The 7,442-nt window shown below is 40.6% G+C and overlaps 1 protein-coding gene and 1 pseudogene across 1 annotated transcript in view; both read left to right on the top strand.

Moving 5' to 3' along the window:
• LOC111813747 (protein SCO1 homolog, mitochondrial) overlaps positions 1-7,442 on the top strand; it is a gene marked incomplete at its 3' end in the record, with an annotated part of 24,485 nt that overhangs the window by 12,865 nt on the left and 4,178 nt on the right. The gene's annotated exons all lie outside the window — the stretch shown is intronic.
• Positions 1,112-6,042, top strand: LOC105744066 (annotated as a pseudogene).

Genomic DNA, 7,442 nt, shown 5'->3' with positions numbered 1-7,442 from the left:
ATCCTCAATGAAGAGGTGTAAGAATATCCTCCTTTCAAGACGCAGTTCTGGGGCCAGGGAGATAGCTCAGTGGTCTAAGCACCTGCCTGGCAAGTGCAAGGACTCAGGATTGATCCTTGAGGATATGCTGTGTAGGTTCCAGGGGTGCTGAGCTGGCCACCGAGACTGGGCATGGTAGCGCATGCCTGTGATCCCAGCACTGGGGAGGCTGAGACAGGAAGATCACTATGAGTCCACGCTGTGAAGCGAGCCCTATACCAAATAAATAAATTAATTATTTTTAAAAAAGCAATTCTAGGCCATGGGGAATTGCAGTTTTAGGTTGAATGAGAATTCTGAAAAGCAAGAGGAAAGATGTAAGCTATCAGAAAATAGGCTTTCTGTAAGATTTACTTGCATATCAACTACATGCCTTGCACAATTTGCCTTACTGTATGCTTTTTAGTAATGAGGAGCAGAGATTGTGTTGTGTGTCTGCAGCTCTTGCAGTGAGCACTCTTTGTGTTCATCAGTGCTGCCCCAGAAGTCCACTGATACACGAGTTACTGTGTCCTTTCCTTAGCAGTGTTTTCATGATATAGCAGCAAAGGGCATGAGCACTGCCCGTGCCTGCTGAGTTGCTGATCATATGGACAGTTTTTCCTATCACAGTACAATTTGATACTGTGTTGCAGTAGTATTACAGATTTTTTTCAATTGTCACATTGGTTTTACTGTAATGTTAATTGGACAAAGTGATTAATCATAAGAACCTTTCCAGTTGAAAAACTGGTTTTATGGAGAGAAAACTGGGAGGGACCCTGAATCATCGACCCACCAGCTTGTGCCTCGAGCAACACCCGGAGGGGACATCTCCTGTGGCAGTTTGTACTGCCCACTGTAGCTCTTCCATCACTTCTGCACCCAGAGCACATTGTGTGCTGTGTGCCCAGTGTACTAAATTAAAGGCAGGCTTCTGGCCCCTCTGCCCTAATTAAGCACATACAGTACTCGTACCTCCCGGGTCTGGTGCATGATAGCATTAGGGAAACTTGGATCGTGGGATAAAAGAACAAGAGAAGTGGACAAACCTTGCTGTGGTTTCCTCTTGCTGCACTGGCAGCACATAAAGATGGAAGAGCATGAAGGAGCAGGGGCCAAGCTGTGGGTAAGGAAGGATTTTTCCGACTTCACTACTTTTCTACAAATTCAATTAACTTTTTTGGAGTTTCACTGGCAATGACAGTGGGAACGGTAGAGCATGTTACTCTGACTTCAGCCTTTGTGGACTTTTATTAAGTTGTATAAGCACGGGCCAGTGAGATAGCTAAGCAGACTAAGCATCTGCTTAAGCAAGCACAGAGATCAGAGTTTGATCTCCGGCACCACATGCTGCATCAACCCTGCCCCTAGGCGCGCTGAGCCAGCCACTAAGTCCACGCATGGTGGCATACACCTATAATCCCAGTGCTGGGGAGGCTGAGAGTACAGGGTCTCACTACTAGTCCGAGCTGAGTAGTGAGACCCTGTACCTAATACATGAAAAAAAAAAGTTGTGTGAGTACTTAGCCATACTGAACTGGTTAGTACTCTAGTCTTGTGGACAGCTTGTGACTTCATAGTTTTAAGTAAAACCACACAACTTAGAAAACTCATATTGAAAGCATTCAGTTAAAGTGATGAGGCGCTTCACTGAAATCAAAGCAGTTCTCCTAGGAATAGGTTTTATGTCATGTCCAGCTACTCTTATCAACTGCCCCTCCAGTTTTCTCTTCCTTTTTAAATACTGTGGAATCTTTAAATGTGTAGTTTCCCTTCCAGTCAGGTTGGTCTTTTTTCTTTTTTTTGGTAGTACTGAGGATTGAACTCAGGACCTTGCGCTTCCATCAGGTTGGTCTTGATGAAGTAAAACACCATTTTCATGTGACCTGCCTATAAGCTAGTAGTTTGCAACCAAGTAGCAGTGAGGCCATAAAACAAACACAGGTTTAGGCCCTGAAATTTGTATCCATACCGCAGATAATGCAGAATATGGATATTTTTTAATAATTTTTGAAAATATGCAAGACTTGTGGAGAGTTCTTGGAATCTCTAGAAAACATCCTGTTTTGAGATAATACTGGTCAGCTGCTATAGGAATTTGACCTTTATGGTGGCTGGGGAGATAGTTTAGCAGCATAAGCACCTGCCTGGCAAGCACAGGGCCCCGAGTTTGATTCCCTATACTGCAAAAAACAACCCCACAATTTGACCTTTAGAGAAAAATGAATTCACTGCTGTACATTTGCTAATTCATCCAATAGGGGGAGACACTTTCAAGCTTCTTAGGCATTTCATAGCTTGTGCCTTGGGGCCACAGATTTTTACATACTAGATAGTCTAAGAAATGTGTACTGGGGCCTGTCCATTAGCTCAGTTGTTTTAAGTCCCTGCTTAAACAAAGCAGTCAGGCTCAGGATGCTGTGGTTTGATCTCCACAACTCAGGCCAGTGAAACCTGCCCTGAAGGCATTCTGAGACAGCCAAAAAAAAAAAAAAAAAATCCTTAAAAAAAAAAAAGAAATATATATTGAATATTTAAGGACCTATGAGAGGGACAAGATGCCTGAAAGATGAACCTTGAGTTATAATTAAATGAGATTTTCATCATCTCATCCAACAGCAACAAGAGAAAAACTTTTAGGGTTTTTGGGTAGAAATCTAATAAATCTGCATGTTACTGCGTTATGCACAATTACAGTACAAAAAGTTGTAGTAATTAGAAAATATTTTTGAAAAAAGAATACAACTGACATAAGTTGCTATTTCATTATAAACAGTTTAGTAAGATGCCAGTTTTCACCCATTGTATAAGACATGGTCTGAAAGTTTGAAAACGTATTGTCAAAATTGGAAAAGTAGGAAATACAGTTGAAATGCATTTGGAACAAGACTTTTGTTGTTTGTTTTTGCATTACTAGGGATTGAACCCAGGGCCTTGACACTAAACTGACATCACCAGCCATTTTATGTTTATTATGAGACACTTAAGTCACTAAGTTGTCCTCAAACTTCTGATTCTCCTGCCACAGCCTTCCAGAGTGTTAGGATTTTAAGCATGTGACACCATGCACACTGCCACTGTTTTTCAAAGAGAACTGATCCTAGAACACTGATATATGTCATTAAACAAGAAAGCAAATGTAACCTGTTACTTGTGTATAAAAATAGGGGCCGGCAAGATAGCTCAGCAGACTAAAGTGCCTGCTTAGGTAAGCGCAGGACACCATGTTCAATCCCTGGCACCACATGCTGTGCCAGCCCTGCCCCCAGAGTCCAGGCATTGTGGCACATGCCTGTAATCCCAGCACCTGGGAAGCTGAAAACAGGAGGATCACCATGAATCCAAGCTGTATAGTGAGAACTTGCAGCAACCAAATAGATTAAAAAATAACAATAAATAGGTAATAGTAGATGTAGACATATAATAACAAATGAAGAATTTCTCTTGAAAAATGCAGTGGTTCCCTCTGAGAATAACTGAGGTACTGTGGGACTATAGGAGTCTAGCATAGGAAGGAGATTGTCCATATATAAATTTACTGGATTTTGTTTGTGCATGAATTTACCATTTCGAGCAATTAAAAAAAACGTTTAAGTTACACAGTAGAAAAACTACATTGTTGTTTTCTAGTAGGATTAGAGATGGTGACAACATGCCAAGATTGTAATTTTGAAGTTGGACAGAGATTTAAGTCTAGGGATTGAACCCAAGGCTTTGACACTGAACTAACATCACCAGTTATTTTGGTCGGACATTCACTGGTTGTATAATTTACACACTCCAGCCTGTGGTATAGCTATCTCAGGTCTGAGGTGACATATGAAAGGCTATGTTAATAATTCCTTGTTTCATTATTCTGTACTAGAAACTACTAAAACTTGGAATATCTCCATAGTAAAACAAATACAATTTGCCGTGTCCCCACCCCAGTGCTACTAAGAAGTAACCACTAACAAGTGTGACAGATATCGATAGGTATTTATATGCATATAAAGAAGCAACTTATGTTAAGAACAGTCAGAAAAGAAGTTCCACATACTACAAATCTACTTTTTAAGGAAGAGAGTAGAGATAAAGACAAAATGACAGGTGTAAACTGCAGAGTAAGCCTAGAAAGGAGCCCTGGAGACCTCACTCTGATCTCTGTATCACATATGTTGAGACTGTCAAGCCCCATCTTGCTCCTGCAGTAAATCCTTTTTAACACATGAATTCACCAGCTGTTGGAGTGCTCTCAGTGACATTCTTTCCTTATGGGGTGGGCAGGTGGCTCTTTCCATTTGCTCGCTCCTTGTGAATGTGTATATATAAAGTAATAACCTCACAGACATATAATGTGTGTCAGGGTATATTTCGGGGAGTGTCTCCAGCTTGGAATGTGTGATCACATTCCTTTCTTCCTGTCTTGCCAAATAGCCATCAAGACTGAAATAAATGCCTAGGACTTTTTAAAAGTGGAAGCAACTAAAATGATTGATGACTAATCTAAACATAAAGCTGGAATGTTTTAAGAATTTTGTCAGAAAAATAAATGATAGATCGAAGGGGACTTTTTGAGGGTATATTATTTATGGCTCCTGCAGCTTTTCCAGATAGGAATTTTTTCAGATAGGATTGTTCAGTGTAGTATATAAAAATTTCTTGAGGGAGAAAAATACATCTTTCTGTTTGTATTTGAATTACTAGTATTAGGGCTAAATATTGTGTTAGGATTTATAGATTATGTAATTAAATTAGTGTTTATATTTCTGGCTTCATATAAAACATGATAAGCAGAAATAGGCAATAGTGAATGAGAACCAGTTGTTCCTGAAGCATACAAGAATATATTGAGATGTGTCAAGGGGCGGAAGAGTAGGTTTCTCTTTGTGGAGGCAGCATGGTAGTGGAGTGAGCTGCGGGGCAGGAGCCGTGGCAAGACAGGCATTTCGGAAGTTTCTCCCACTGTTTGACTGCGTATTGGTTGAAAGGAGCACAGCCCAAAGTGTCACCAAAGGAGGCATTATGCTTCCAGAAAAATCTCAAGGCAAAGTGCTGCAGGCAACTGTGGTAGCTTTGGGGTCCGGCTCTAAGGAAAAGGGTGGAGAGATCCCACCAGTTAGTGTGAAAGTTGGAGATAAAGTTCTTCCAGAATATGGAGGCACCGAAGTAGTTCTAGACAACAAGGATTATTTCTTATTTAGAGATGGTGACATTCTTGGAAAATACGTAGAATGGAGTAAATCGCTGTTGAAATGGCGTCACACAACACTGCCCATTCCACTGAGGTTCTGCCATCTTTTATCATGTACATAATTCCCATGTCTCTTTTATAATAAATTGATGATATCTAAACTAATGACATCTATTCTCTCATCTATTCACTGTACTAGTGTAAACACTTCCAAATAAAATATGTAAATGAGTGTTTAAAAAGTATATTGAAGAACTACTAGAGAAAGTAATGTCTCAGAAGCAGTTTAAGTTTTTGTGGCATCTCTTTATACTGTGAATAAGGAATGAAAGATATTTTTACTCAAAATGTACTGTCCCCCAAATGCTGATCATGTTATGAAAGCCTGCAGCAAACCCTAGAGGGTGAATTCTTTGTCAAGACTTCATGCCTACGTATGTTAAGGATCGAACCAAGGAATTAGAGGTGCTAGCTGAGTTATAAGCAATAACTGGTGCAAATTGCTGGAACACAAAGATGTCAGGCACTCCGTTGCTGTGAATGTATTATAATATGCATAGGCCTGTTCTGTACATAATAGATGCCACAATAGTTGTTCAGGTGTTAACAAAGAGTTCTCTTGTTCTGCAGCATTTATGCAGTAAAACAAGCATCATATTCTGGTGATTCTTTGGTCACACCATACTCCTTTATCTCTGCAGGTGGATCATACAATAATAATGTACTTGATTGGACCAGATGGTGAGTTTTTAGATTATTTTGGCCAGAACAAGAAGAATGCGGAAATAGCGGGTTCCATTGCTGCCCACATGCGGACCCACATGAAGGCGCGTATGAAGAAGAGCTAGTCAGAGCCGTGCTGCCGGACAGCGCTCTCTTGCCAAAGAGGAAGGACACTTTGTCTTCCATAAGAGCTGCTGTATATTATGCAACCTGAAGAGTGGCCTTCATACGATGAGAACGTATGTGTTTTAGACAAGATGGTGGCCTAGGGGTCAGCCAGGAGTCTTGGACTGAAGATTTCGGCCAGTCTCCTGAGTAGCTGCTGTGAGACCAGCGGACCAAGCTGAAGTGAGGCTGGTGGAGAGCGTGCCTCACCACACCATAGCGGGGAGGCTTGCGGCGTGAGTCTCCTTGGGAACAGGGCCCTCTGAGCAGCACTGCCGCCTTGTCAGAGTCTTGGACCCTTGCGTGTACAGACTGTAAAGCTGAAAGAATGTAATTGCCAGAGCACTCTTGCTTTCCTCATTTTGTTCTTTGTGGCTGATAACCATCAAAGTTAATCTTTATACTTGAAAGCAAAAATTTAGTCTTCCCTGACAACAAGCTTCAGTGTCCTGTTGCATTTCATTCCCCTGTCAGCCAGTGCTGATTTGGCCAATGAAGAAAAAAATCTTTTGTTTGGAGGAAAATAATAGTTTAATTCTTCTATAAATCTTTTAGTGATTTTTTTTTTTTTTTAACTGAATGATCTGCCAGGTTTTCGGTGATGTACCAAATGGAAATAAGAATTGATCAGGGAAATGTGAAGTAGAATATTTTTCTGCATTTACCAAATTGTGCCATCTGTACAGTAAAGGTGTGCTCAGATTTGTAACTTGGGCAAACGTGACTTCTGTCCTGAGTCAAGGGTGGCTGTGGTGCCGTAGCACACAGCACAGGGATGCACAGACTCCTGTGGGTGGCAGATGGGAACTCATTAAATACAAGCTCCTGGTCTTGGGTAAGATTCAGAGACCTGCATTCCAAACTGGTGGCTCTGTCGACTGGGGTGCTGGGGAAGTGAGGATCACTCCTAGAAAATGTTTCATGGAGACATAACTTGAGGCTCCCTTTGGTGTGTCAGTTAACTGTTTAAAGAAATGACTGGCACACAGTGGAATGAATCTTGCCTTTGTTTCTGAGTTTTACTTTGCTAGGTTTGACTAGTTTATGTGGACTTGACCATCACCTTTTTTCCAGTTGAAAGTCTTAGTAAATCCTAACATGCAACCAACTAAAGAACTATTTGGAAAATGGATTATTTTTGCATATCAGTTATATTTTTACATGCATCATGATATATGTTTCTTTTAGTTTTTAAATTATTAACACAAATATTAAAACATAATACAGTAGTACCTCAGTTCATGAACTTAATTAGGTCTACAATTCTAGGGAAAATAGCCATGTTCATGTTTCATGAAAGAAAGATGGTCATGGTTTGTCACCTGATGGCAGAGTTCACAAAAACAAAATTTTGCCAAAT

Source organism: Octodon degus, unplaced genomic scaffold, assembly GCF_000260255.1.
Source record: "Octodon degus isolate 3935 unplaced genomic scaffold, OctDeg1.0 scaffold00219, whole genome shotgun sequence".
NCBI lineage: Eukaryota > Metazoa > Chordata > Mammalia > Rodentia > Octodontidae > Octodon > Octodon degus.
The sequence above is the reverse complement of the archived record's forward strand: the minus strand, read 5'-3'. Positions and strand labels throughout refer to the sequence as shown.